The sequence below is a fragment of the Sapajus apella genome, unplaced genomic scaffold (assembly GCF_009761245.1).
Source record: "Sapajus apella isolate SASKATOON/1434 unplaced genomic scaffold, GSC_monkey_1.0 scaffold7, whole genome shotgun sequence".
NCBI classification, from domain to species: Eukaryota; Metazoa; Chordata; class Mammalia; order Primates; family Cebidae; genus Sapajus; species Sapajus apella.
In genome coordinates, this window is record NW_022436947.1 from 13,373,449 (window position 1) to 13,387,057 (window position 13,609).

Sequence of the window (13,609 nt, forward strand, 5' to 3'; positions counted from 1 at the left end):
GAAAAGGAACTGGCTTTGTGAAACACAACTGCATCCTATGTGTTCTTTCCTCCAACAAATTCTGTTCTAATTTTTTTAGACATCGACAAAGGTAATTATTCAGACTCTCTGTGTGCAAACTATATGAACACAGCATTTCACAATATCAGTCAGATTTGGTTTTAATTTAAATTGTGATCTGAGAACCATTATCCCAGCATTCTTCTTCCCTCTCTTGATGTCTAATCAAACCTTATAAAAAGAAACTCAATGGGAGCTAGAAGAGTAAAAAGTGACCTATTTTATAATTCATCCCCACTTAACGAAAATCTTTAACTTCCTATTATTGTGGAAATGGCTTTTCCCAACATTATATACATACATATATCAGACAACATGGACTGCAGATCTGTGTTACTGAGACAAATTTCAAAACCAGATGTAGAGTCATTGAAAGGGGACAGAGATATTTGATTGACAGGGGGTCACAATTTGCCAGCGGAAGAATAAAGAAGTTGTCTCAATGGAAGATTGAAATTGAAAAGCTTAAAATATTCTTTGAAAAAAAGCAACATTGTTCTGACATCTAAAGAGGACAAATCAAATTGGTTTCCTCCCTCAGTCCCTGAAAAGGAAAGGGAGGAAATGGTGGAGTGGTAAGTGCCAGATCCGTCCCTAATTAAGCTGTGTGACCCTGGCTGATTAATAACCTCGCAGAGCCTTAGTGTTCTCACTTGTGAAATGGTGGCAAGAGCAACCCTTCCTACCCCACAGCATTGTAATAAGCATCCAGGCGGAAATACATACAGGAAAACACCCTGAGAAGTATGTGTTATTATATAAATTAATACTTATGGAGGATAGTCTTCCTGATGAGTTTTAGCATATTTAATCATGGTCCAAGTCAGGGCTTAAAGGTGGCCACACTGGTGATGAGAGAGCTAATGACCTCACTAACTTCAACAAATACCTCTTAGAGATATTTTTTAGGAACTATAGTTTCCTGGCAAATGCACAGTAACCGTATCCTGAAGTAAAAGCAGGGTATATCAAGAAAAACTGAATATGGATAAATATATATAACAATTAGAGAATACTCTGGATTCTAAAGAGCATGGCAGGAGTGAGGATAAGCCGGTAGGAGTGAGGATAAGCCAGCAGGGGTAGTGCTGGGTAGGAAGAAAAGTCCTGCATCTCCTAGATCTTAGGATGTGCTTCTGGCTGAAGTTTGTGAAGCATGAAGAACAGACAACCTCTGGGAAGTCAGGAAGAGAGTATATCAAGCTGTAGTTATTCATGCTCCCTGAAAGATACGGCATGGATGGCAACAAGTGATGGTTACATGAAAGCAGAAATTACATTCCTTGCTGATTCGCTGTATGGTTATTTTAGCAAACAAATTTTTTTCCACCAACCCCATCCCTGCCACGAACTGGTGCCTGAAGCATCAAGGTGGCATGAGAGTTTTCTCTCTGAATTCCATGTCAATGAACACTGATCCTGCTGAGAAGGAGAGTGATAGCTCCTAAACGATGTTTTCAGTCCTGCCTCCATTTCGACCTTCTGTCTTCTCCAGCACTCTCACCAACCAACAGATCTAATGAGTGTGCAACACCCACTGGGAGCATGTGGAAAACTGAGGATGGTTTACTGAGGTTCCCAGTGTTTCTGATTGCGGAAGGGTGCTATGGGATTTGAGAAGGGAAGCTAAGGGGTAAACATCCTGCAATTCATGGGAGGTCTTCCACAAGGAGGAAGTGTTCCACCCCAATGCCATTAGTGCCCCGTTAGAAATATGCCGCTCCAGTCTTATTTCTGGGTACTCAGCCACTATCCCCATTCCATCCAAAGTGAACGACTTGCTGCACCCTGCCTATGCTTTGCATTTTCACACAGCTTAGAACAGAGCTGCTCCAATCTCCTTGTTCAGGTCAGAACATAATGATTTTGGCCAAAGGCTGTTAAACAACTTAGAGAAAAATAGATCAAATAGAATGCAGTCATCAGAATAAACTATAAAGTAATTGTTGATTTGACTTGAGGTTCTAAGAAGGAAAAAAATATGTTCTACTCCAAAGTTTTTTTTATAGGCTCTAAGAGATTATGGAGTCATTTGAACTGATGCTTAGAGAAACTTTGGCTCTGAGAACTGTGTTCAAAACGGCAAGTTAAGAACATGTTATGTCCGATTGCAAGTTGGAGAGCTGAAAGTCCAGTGGATGAAGCCTCTGCTTTGCCACTGACACGGTTTGTAACTATGACAATGCCACTCCATTTCTTTGTGCTGTTTCCTCATCTGTAAAACCAGACAGTCAGATAGTTTTCAATGCTTGTTCCGGAAATGGTGTCAGAGTTGCCTGCAGGTGGTGATGGAGAATAGAGTGGGCTTGATGGTTATGACCCACACCATGACCTAATCCAGACTTAAATGTTAGCCAGAAAAATGGTAAGAAACATAGGAAACATGGGATTCCTAACCACAGAAAAACCATATACATCCTGCTGTCTGTTGCCAACAGGTTCGTCTACATTTAATAAAGCCTATGCTTTGCCATCTGGGGGAAATACACTCTTCAGTTTTCTTCTTCATGGTCAGATAACACATTTTGCCAAAGATGTCTAAGGTTAAGGGAGTGGAAATGCAACAACTCTGCACACGTCCAGAGAAATATATACGTATGTACAAAGAACCTGGTTTTGTTCAGCCTCAACCAAGATCATGTATTCTTTAGCAAACACTCCTCTGTTTGATTTGCAGTCAGTTTGCTTACACAGCACTATTTGGGTTTCAAGGCTTAATTTATTTGACTATATTCATTCCCTTTCCCCATCTTGCTTCAAGCACAGCAATTCCAAGTAGTGAGAGAATACATCATATTCCCTTATGCATAGAGTTCCTCAGCTTTATATTAGAACTCTCTGAAATTACTTTTTCTTTTTAGCAACAACAAGAAAAGGCATAAATTACGTGTACCAATGTAGCTCTTCTACCTTTAAATTCTCTCACTCATTTCTAAGAGTTGTAAGAGTTGTGCAGTATGATCTTAATTGCACAGGGCAATTGCACAGATCAATGCAATGCACAGGGCAGGTGCTGAGAGCACTCAGGCCAGTCAGCTCTCAAAGGTAATGACAAGAGGCCGTTAGGCCACCAAAGGGCAACTCTGTTGTTGCAGGAGGGTGTCCTGTTGAGTTTCACGTAGCCTGATAAAATATACCCTTTTTCTTCCAAATAGGTCTCTAAGGTCTGGTGAGGGAGCGGACACTGACATGTGCACTGATTTATTCTGGTTGAGAATGGACACATAGGAAATGGTAGAAAAGCCTGTTCCAACTCAGGCAATCTTTCTGCTTTCATAAGCCCATAACGATACTAAAAATGAAGCATCAGAACAAACAGAAGCTGATGATGGCAATAGAAGAAAATGAGGCTGATTAGACAATTTCACATGGCAAAAGTAGTATTTAAATTTTGGTTGTTTTGGTTTTATGTTCTGCTTTCTTTCCTCCTCTCTTGAAAATGAGTGCTTTTGCACGTGTTTTTTACAGAGGCAAACACTTAATCAAAGAATTTAATTTTATTTGTTGTGCTATCATCCTAAGGTTTCTTCTGTTCTTAAGTTTCAGCTTGCTTTTAAAATGGCTCAGAGTGAAGATGCCTGTATCTAGATCTTACTATCATACAGCTTTCTTTATAAAGAAAATATGTAAGTAAACATCATTTGTAGTTGCTGTATGAAAAAAATTGTCATTGATTCTTTTAGAAAATACACTTATGTAATATATTACAACTAGATCTTCCTAAATTAATCAAGTACTGTAGTTTTAATTTTGTGAAGCAGGTATGTATATATTTTACATTATTTACACATTTAGTAACAATCAGGATAAAATGCTAGGGCTGTGGAAAAACCTACAGTGGACCCACATACAAGTGAATTTGCACTGTCCAAAATGATAGGGCTGTATTTAATTAATGCCCTCTCTTGCCAGGAGGAAGGAAAGTTGACTTTGTTAGGGTTTGAGGAACCCTCTGCCAGAAATGTGGCTACGCCTCCCAAGTCTAGGTGGAAAGGAAATGATACATTTGGCACTCAAAAATTCTTCTCCCAAGATCAAACTTCTCTTGGGATTCCCCGAAGCTTCATCCCAGGATGTTTCTGGGCAGCTGACAGGACAGTATTGAATCTCACAGAAGTTGAGCTTTCATTCCAATTTCACTGTAGCACTGCACCATCTGATATAATCCCTTCAAGGTTCCAGTCTGGTCCTAATCTCTCTCCTAAAATATAACACAGAGAAGATCTGAATATAGATTGCAACCTGATCCATTTATTCTTCCAATGCCAACACAAAGGAATCATGGTGGATACAGATTTCATGTCTATTTTCTCAGCTACTGATGAGCCTAGGGTTGTAGAATATAGCTGAATGGAAAAATTCATATAATCAGGCTGATTGCACTTTATTAATTATTTATCATTTAGTTAACCTCAGGTGGAGACTCAATGCTCAGCAAAGCTTCTGCACTCCACCCTTTTCTAGATGACTATAATTCAATGATTTCTTTCTTCTACCAGAGATTCATGAGCTGCAAGGAGGAACAGTATCACACTCCAAAGAGCGTTTTCTAATGTGTACGTTGTGTGTGGGCTGGGTGTCATTTTTGGTTATTGCAATACCTGGGATGGGACGGTGTGCTGCTAATGGCATTTAGTGAGGAAGGACCAATCAAGTGAATGCGGGCAGTCCTACACAGTGCACTTACTATCTGTCTTAGGTACTGCCTATGCCCACCTAGGAATTTCCACTGTGGCTAGGAAATCAGTAATGAGAATCCAATCTAGAAGCTTGAGAAAAACAGGGTGCCTGTGACAGCAATGATAATATTGGCCCAGATACTGGAATGTGAGCCTGGGAGAGCAGTGACAGAAGCAGATGTGCTGCTAGATTGATCTTGCCATCCTGTAAGTTCCAGAGAACAAACGGCCGGCAGCTAGAAGAACAGATCTGTTTCTACTTCCTTCTCCACCTGAGTGAAAACAGACAGCAGACGAGAGGGAACAGGGGAACAAGAGAGAACATCAATGCACTCTTCTGTTGGGTGATGTTTACCCAGTAATGAGTGAAATGAAAACTGATACAACATCGATTTCATAGGGGAATACTGTGGCTACCAGTTAGAGTCCTTTCATTCAACACGTATGTATCAAGTGCCTACCTCATGCCAAGCGTTGTTCTACATCCTGGGGAGATATACATAGCAATGAACAAACCAGACAAAAATCCTCAACTTCTTGCAATTTAAGACGGAGGGAGACAGACAAGCCAGTAAAATACATACTAGGTTAGATGGCGACAGTGCTATGGAAGAGGTAGAGGGGATGGGGCAGTTTCGCAATTTTAAAGAGGGGGGTTAGGGAAATGTTTATTGAGAAAGCTGCATTTGACCAAAGATCTGAAGTAGTGGAAGGATTGAACCACAAGGATATCCAGAAGACAGTGCAAAGGCCCCAACACAGGAGTAGAGGCCGCAAAGTGGGAGGAGTAGGAGATGAGGTCAGAGAGAGAAAACAAAGCACAGGGACCAAAGGCCGCACTTGCAGGCCACAGTGAGAACCCAGCTTAGACTCTGAGTCAAATGGAAAGCCACTGTTAGGACGGCACCCAGGTATGAAGAAACACATGGACAGCTACATGAGTGGGAATGTGCATATAAAAATGACTGCAATGCAGTCTGCCAGGGAATAGACATGACGATGGAGATCTGGCTAGCGCACTGCAGAGTCCCAGGTCTGCCAGTGGATATCTAGCTATTGTTTATCCCATTTCCTCACAGAGTAAAGACATAGAGCATGCAGCAATGCCTGGGAAAGCTCGGGAGGAATCACCCCCACCTTCTCCTGAACTCGTGGGCTGCTGCTATTACCATCACTACCACTCTAGGATGGTGTTAAATTAGCCAATTTAACAACAACAACAGAAAGCCCCACACAAATGTAGCTTCCAATGGTGTGTTCATTTTTATTAATTGGCTAATTTAACACTGCCTTAGAACTGTAATAAGAGCAGCAATCAGTGAACCTGCCAGCATGCTGCGTGCTCTCATCGTCCTTGCACCCTCAACTCTCATCTCAGGTCAGTTTCTATGTGTGCAGAGAATTGTGGGGACAGAGAAGTCACTGCTTCTACCTGGATACTCATACCTAATGCCTGCTAAAAGCTGTCCAGTGGTTTACTCTTCTGTAGCTCTCCTCTCTCTATGTATTCTACAGAGGCCTGGGGGACGGCAGGAGAGCCCCACTTCTTTCAAAATGGAGCAGCCAGAGTTCCATAAGTGACAGGCACTCTGGACGTAAGCATGGATGAAAAAGAGGTAAAATGGTCAACCTAAGATGTATCATGTTTATCCAGGGGTTTCACATCCCTTCACATAGAAGCTCAAACCCATATGAGGAACCTGGACTCTAGCCTTATATGACTCTACTTAAACATTCCTGCCAATTCTGACACTCAAAGGTAGCGCAAAGTGGCTCAGGCTACCCCCCATCTCAGGGTCACCATGCATGGCTATGCCATGCCCTGAACAGTTCCAGAGTTGAAACAGACGACTGGACAAAGCTTCCTTACCAGCAAAACTTAGCTAACAGTGAAAATAAAAATAGGATTATTATATATATTAAATCAGATAATTTACTACGAAGCATGTAACAGCGCTGGTAAACATTAAGTGCCTACTAACATAATTCAGAAGAGTTTCATCCTAAATCACTGGGTGGCAGGGACCAGTGAGATTTGCCAGGGAAGAAGCTCCCAATGGCTGATCTGAATCCTGGATCTGGGTTGGCCCTGCACTATTCAGCTGTCAGCAGATTCTACTGGCCTTTCGGTTCACATAGTTTGCTTTGCATCCTCATGCCCCCTAGCCTTCAACACGAACTCCTGCATGAGCTGAAGAAACAGCTAAACCTTTGGTGGTCACAGCCCAATTAACTGCAGGTAGGCTGGGCCCAGTGGCTCATTCCTGTAACCTCAGCACTTTGAGAGGCCGAGGCGGTGGATCACTTGAGGCCGGGAGTTCGAGACCAGCCTGCCCAACATGATGAAACCCCGCTTCTACTAAAAATACAAAAAATTAGCCAGGTGTGGTGGCTCGCCCTGTAATCCCAGCTACTCAGGAGGCTGAGGCAGGAGAATCACTTGAACCCGGGAAGCGGAGGTTGCAGTGAGCTGAGATTGCACCACTGCACTCCAGACTGGGCAAGGGCAAAACTCCATCTCACATAAATAAATAAATAAGCAAATAACATAACTGTAGCCATCATTGTTATCACACGATTCTTAGTCTAAGAATACTGAGAAATCCTGCTCTAGAAGACCTGAAATCTCTACTGTATAGCCAAGGCTAGGCAAGGCAAGGGTATAACTTTTGATGTTTAAAAGGTACATAACAAGTGGAATACAAAGAACAGCCTTCCAAGAAATGCAATGTCAGACATACAAACTTGGGAGGTCATATTCTACGTCTCTTTTGAATCAACAGGATGGCAGCGGTGGCAGCAGAAGAACAAGATGAGGGAATGAGTTTCAATTCATCAGAAACACCCCCACAAATATAAGGCCATCTAACTGGCTACTACCAACACAGGACCAGGTACTCATCAGCATGCTGAGCATCTCTGCAGGAGAGGATACCACTTAGTTAAATGCCAACTGGGCTGCTTCGCTAGTTTCAAATGATGTCAACATGGTCATAACATTGTCATTTCACTATTCCCATGGTTCAGAAGCAGCAGGGACAACATAGCAAGATACCTTTGAAGAAAAACTGTTCTTGGACTTATCTTAGGGACCTGGAGACAGAACTATAGGGTCATGCAATTTACTAATTTGCTGTTCTACTGGTCACAGAACACTGAATGGACTGGTAAATACTAGTTTCTTAGATGGCCTCTCAGGATTTTCCTGTTTAGGGAAACTGTCTCTATGATTAAATGCCCACTAAACTAGGCAATGTTCTAGGTGCTGACAATATGACAGGGAATGAAACACACAATCTCTGCCTCCATGGGCTTTATATTCTGAAGAGGGGGAAAAGATAATAAAATAAGCAAGTAAATTATACAGTGAGATAGAAGGTGATAAGTAATATCCAACAAAATACAGAAAACAAGAGATAGTGTCAATGAAGAAGGTAGCAAAAAATTATGCACTCATGCACATGTGCAGATGCATAAATATGTATCATCAAACTACCCCAACCACATCACTCAGGCCTGGGATAACTAACAGATAATGTGCCCCAAACTGTAGCTTGCTCCTGTTCTTGGAACTCAGCAGTAGGCCAATAATAATCACTGGCAGTGCAGGAAACAGCCCCTAGGTGTCTGCTGAAGCTCTTGGCCCTCCATGGAGCCTCTCCTGATCGCTCCATCCCTGTTTCTCACATGAACTTTCAGAGATATTCTGTAACCTCACCTCAACTTTATGCAGATGCTCACTGCCTGAAGTGAGCTAGAGAGTTAATTAAATACCAAAGGAGTATTTAATCTAATTTAACAAGTGCACCACCCTCCTCAACATGAACTTGCTCCTGGAGACAAAGTATCCAGATGTATCTGCCACAGTCCTGCTATAAATGCAGGGGCAATTGGAGCAAGTGGCATACCGAGGCTCTGGATTTCAGGGAGCCGGAGTGGTCATAGAGCAAGGAGATGGGAGCAGAGACTTGGCAGATCACTATGTAACAATCTCTGTTCGTTGAGCATACAGAGATGAAACACATGCTACCAGTTAGGCACTGTGCTAAGGATTGAGCATATGAAGATAAACCAGGAACACAGGCTACAGGAAGAGAGACATGTATGCTAAACTGAGGTTTCTGTGGAGCATATAGTTACACCAGATTCTGGGAGGTGATGATAAAAAGAGAGAAGTAAACAGGCATTCTCAGTAGAGAGCAGAATGGGTTAGATGCCCGAGGCCAATATGACTAGTTTTGGACTCTTCATGTGCCCCTGGCTCAGGAAGAGGGCATGGTGGGGAAATGTAGGTAGCAAAGCTAGAAGGATGAACAGATGAAGGCCATGTATGTCTTATTTTGAAAGCAAAGGAACTGAATGAGAAGTTATAAGCAGGGAATAATGTGAGCAGATGTGCATCTTAGAATGGTCTCCCTTGTACAAGGCAGACAGGCCAGAAGGGTCATGAGAACAGAAGCAGAAAACTGGTTAGGAGATGAGAATCCTGTCTAGGCAGAAAGACTGGAATAAACTGATTCTGTAGACCCCACAGACTGCTGATGATATGCCTGAGAAAAGGGGCTGGGGGGCGGGTTGAACAAAGCATGACACCAAAAGGAGAGCTTATTAGGAGCTACATTTTCTCTCTCCTGTTTTAAATCCTAGATAATTTTACCAGCAAAATCTCCCTGCATAACCATGTGCCACCCCCCGAGCTCCACTGGCTAGGGGGAGAGAAGTAGATTCCCACACTGACAGTCCCAGTCTCGGCAGGATGAGTTATGGGAATGCTCTCATCTCTCTCTCTCAAGATAAGGTGCGGCTCTCCATGGGAGCTGCAGGCAGATATATATCAGTGCCCTAACCAACAGAGATAAATGTCATAACTCCAGCTCCTGTCCATAAATACACAGTGCAGGAACAACCTTAAACAGCCCAGTGTGCCCAGAAGAGGCAGGATTTAGTGGGCTTCGTTACTTGCTCATGTGCTGAAAAGCGCTTTTAGGAGGGTGTTAAATAGGCACATTACGCAAGCTCATGGACCCAAAATAAATAAGGCATTCTCCTTATGTGGACGTCGCCCACACAGAGAAGCTGCATGTGCCCTGTTCAACAAGAAAGGAGAGGAAGAGACTTTACAGAGCTGCCAGATACCGCTCTTGAGCCAGTATCCTTCAAACCAGTGCCAGCAAGAGGGCAGGGAGGAGATTCTTTATTGGCATGATCCTACTGCAGATACTAGGGTTACTCATTTTGAACAAGACATGAGTCTCAGCAAGAGAACCTGCTGCCTGTTATCTCCTAGAGATCTGTGATTTCTGGAAGTGGAACAGGTGGGAGATTTCTTGGTGCAACATCCTTTATGATGCTGGAGGCTGCGCTTTATCCACCTTCCATCACCTACTCTTTGTCTAGGTCCAGGCCATCAATTTGGCTTTTCATACAAAGCTCTGCTCCTAAACAAGCAACTGGCTCATCTTCCCAAATCAATGAAGCTCTCCAGCTCCCTGGAGAGGGATATATTAAATATCCATCATGCACGTTATTTTACAATATAATTACTCTGGCAATTAATCTGTAAGAAATATTGCTCTCCAGATCCTAACTTCTGCCAACACAAATACAAAGCTCTTGGAGAGTGGTCACATGGATGGGGCCTGAGCTTCCAGAGAAAGAGAGAGATGGCTCCTCCATACAAAGCCGAAGACATAAGAGATTAAAAGAGGAGATGATCTCCCCAGAGTCTCTTTCAACCCTGCTTCAAGAAACCATCGGAGCCACTATTTAATCAAGGAGAAGCAGAACTCAAGCAGAAATGGGGGAGGGACTATCTTACCCAAGCAGGTAATAATAAGGGCTCCTGCAGTCATGAGGTTTATAGTCTGCATTTTGGGGGGAGTGAAGATAGATATTTTCACAGATAAGATCTTTGGTACAGCAACTCCATACAAAATCCCACTGTTAGCTTAATGAAGGTGGGCTTTTGTTTTGTTCCCTGCTGTGTTCCCAGAGCACAGTGTGCATTCCATAAATATTTGCTGGATTAAGGGGGGAAGGAAGGAAAGCAGGTTCTTCCAGACCCATTTCACTGAGAGGTGCTCACCTAGCCACCCTGTCTGCTGTCCAGTACCCACCAGTCAGCTGGTCCATTTTTGCCCACAATCCCATGAGGGAGGAACTTGTAAGATAGCCATTTTTTTTTTTTTAAAAAGCCAATTCAATTTCCCAAATCTAAATGCTGTCCATCTCAAACCTACATATTGCCTTCCAATAATCAACTGATCAAATTAAAAAGTAAGTAGCTACACTGAACCCTGAAATTTTATTTCTTTACTTTTCTTCTTCCCTATGGTGGAAGAGGAACCGTGAAAAGGCTAAGAGTAGCAGCAGGAAAGACCAGAGAAGGAAGTGATAATTGCCAAATTGGATAAGCAGTCACTGAACAAATGAAAATAAAAGACTTGTTTTCCAATAGCTTCAAATCCAAGTAAAAACGATTGCTGGTGGAATGAACAAGGAAAAAATATTCTCCATCAAAAGCACTTTTCCCTTTTTACTTTGACATTTCTTTTACTGCCCCAATTAGTATCATTATGACAATAAATAAATAAAAGGCAGACTGAGAGAGTTAAGGGAGATTGAGTGATCCACATAAAAGCCATGAGCACAGAGACTAACTGGATCGGTCCACACGCGCACACAAATGTTTATTTCATACTTGCCCTCCTTTCCTATTAAAGGGAAGGAGCGGAGGAGAAAAACTTAAAGGCAGGAAAAATAGGAGTAGGTGGGATAAATAAAGAGGAAAAGAGATTGAAAGTAAAAAGGACTTGAAGAGGAATTCTAGAATGAGAAATGTGTGGGGGTGGTAAAGTAGGAGGGAGGAAAAATTCAGGGGAGGTATCAGAGATCCAGGACAAGACCTCTGTCCCCATTAGCAGATCTTGATACCGGCAGGTGAGGAATCAAACACCCTAATACAGATGTTTTCATACACACACCCACACACATACAGGGTCTTGCTCTGTCACCCAGGCTGGAGTGCAGTAGAGTGATCATGGCTCACTATAGTTTCAACCTACCAGGCTCAAGTGATCCTCCCACTTCAGCCTCCCAAGTAGCTGGGCCTACAGGTGCACACCACCATGTCTGGCTAATTTTTAAATTTTCTGTAGAGATAGGGTCTCACTATATTGCCAGGCTGGTCTCAAACTCCTGGGATCAAGCAATCTTTCTGCCTTGGCCTCCCAAAGTGCTGGGATTACCGGTGTGAGCCACTACAGCCGGTTGCTTTCTTCTGACTGTAGGTTTCTCTTACTTGTGCTACGGTCACCCATACTAGGAAAAATGGTTGAGATTCTACTGCTAAAAGATGTTTTACAGGCATCTACATTAATTAAAAATGTTCGTGTTTATTACGGGCCTCAAAGTATTGGGTATCTGACACTTTCAATTTTGATAAGCAACTTCAGAAATAATCTAGATTGTTGTTAACTGTCATGTCAAAAATGAGTTACAAGCACAGAAAGCTAAAGCAAACAGCCATTAAATCTAACACAGCTGCTTTCCTCAGTGGTTGATGGATCTACTGAGGAATCTCCAGGGCTGCTAGGCCATGGGGTCTGAAAAAATACAAGAAAGCTCAGAGCTCCTAATTTTCAGCCTACAGCTAAGAGTTTCTCAGAGGTGTCTGTGTTTTCCTGTTCCCTGAGCTTGTTCCATCCATTTGCATCCTGTGTGGTTGTTGTCTGCCCTTTGGAAACAGTGATGATCTTTATTTATGTGCAGCCTTCACTCCTAGCGGTACAACAGCCTCTCAGGAGACTCTCAGAAATGCACACTGGTGCCACAAATACAACTACAAAACAAAAATCCATTAATATCTTGGAAATGATATCCCATAGAAATTGAGATCAAAAGCTGCTAAGCAATAAACTTGTATATAAGAATATTCATAGCTTTCCTGTTCTCTTATTTTCTACTCAAAAATGCATGGCTTTGATAATGAAATTTCCACTTATTCAACAAACATTTATTGAGTGCCTATTATGTGACAAGCACTGGTAGGTGGGGATACAACAGAGACAAGCAACACAAAAACTTCTAGGAGTTAAGAGTCTATTGGAGAAAGCCTCCACTAATTAAGAAATAAGTAAGGGAGGAGAACTGCAGGGAGCTAGAACACATGATGAGGGGCAAGGGCTTATTCTGCTCTGGGAAAAAGTGGAATTTAAACTGAGAAGTGAAGGATGAATAGGAGCTAGTTCTTTCAATGTGGCAATGTGGATTTCGCAACATGCAGGTCCAAATAAGTCCAGGAAAAGAAAAAAAAGATCCTCAGCTAGAGAAGGTAGGTTTTGTTTTGTTTTTTTTTTTTTGCTTTATCAGTGACACAAAGCTACTTGCTAAAGCTTCCACCCTTACTGGTAAAAGGAGGTAAGGGCCTAGGATTTGTGCAAGGAACTCTGATCTTCAATCAATTTAGCCCATATTTCCAAACCCTGTTTTGGACCACCACATTCTGTCCCTCAAAATTAGCTTTACTCCCAAGAAGAAATTCCTTGTAAGAAGCAGAATCTCTCCCTGTCCTCTTCCATATAAATATAAGGATACTTAACATGAGACCTACTCTCCCAACACATTTTTAAATGTATAATAAAGTACTCTAACCAACAGGTACAATAGTGTACAGCAGATCTCCAGAACTGACTTGTCTCACATAAGTGAAATTTTAGACCTGTTGAGCAGCAACTCCCTGTTCCCCACTGCTCAAAGCCCCTGGCAACCACCATTCATTCTATTCTGTTTCTGTGAGTGTCACTATTTTAGGTACCTCCTACAATTGGAATCATGCAGTATTTGTCCTGCAACACTTAGCATAATGTGTC

General features: G+C 42.3%; 1 protein-coding gene across 2 annotated transcripts in view; it reads right to left on the bottom strand.

The window, feature by feature from the left end:
* SND1 (staphylococcal nuclease and tudor domain containing 1) overlaps positions 1–13,609 on the bottom strand; it is a 457,598-nt gene that overhangs the window by 141,009 nt on the left and 302,980 nt on the right. The window lies entirely within an intron of this gene.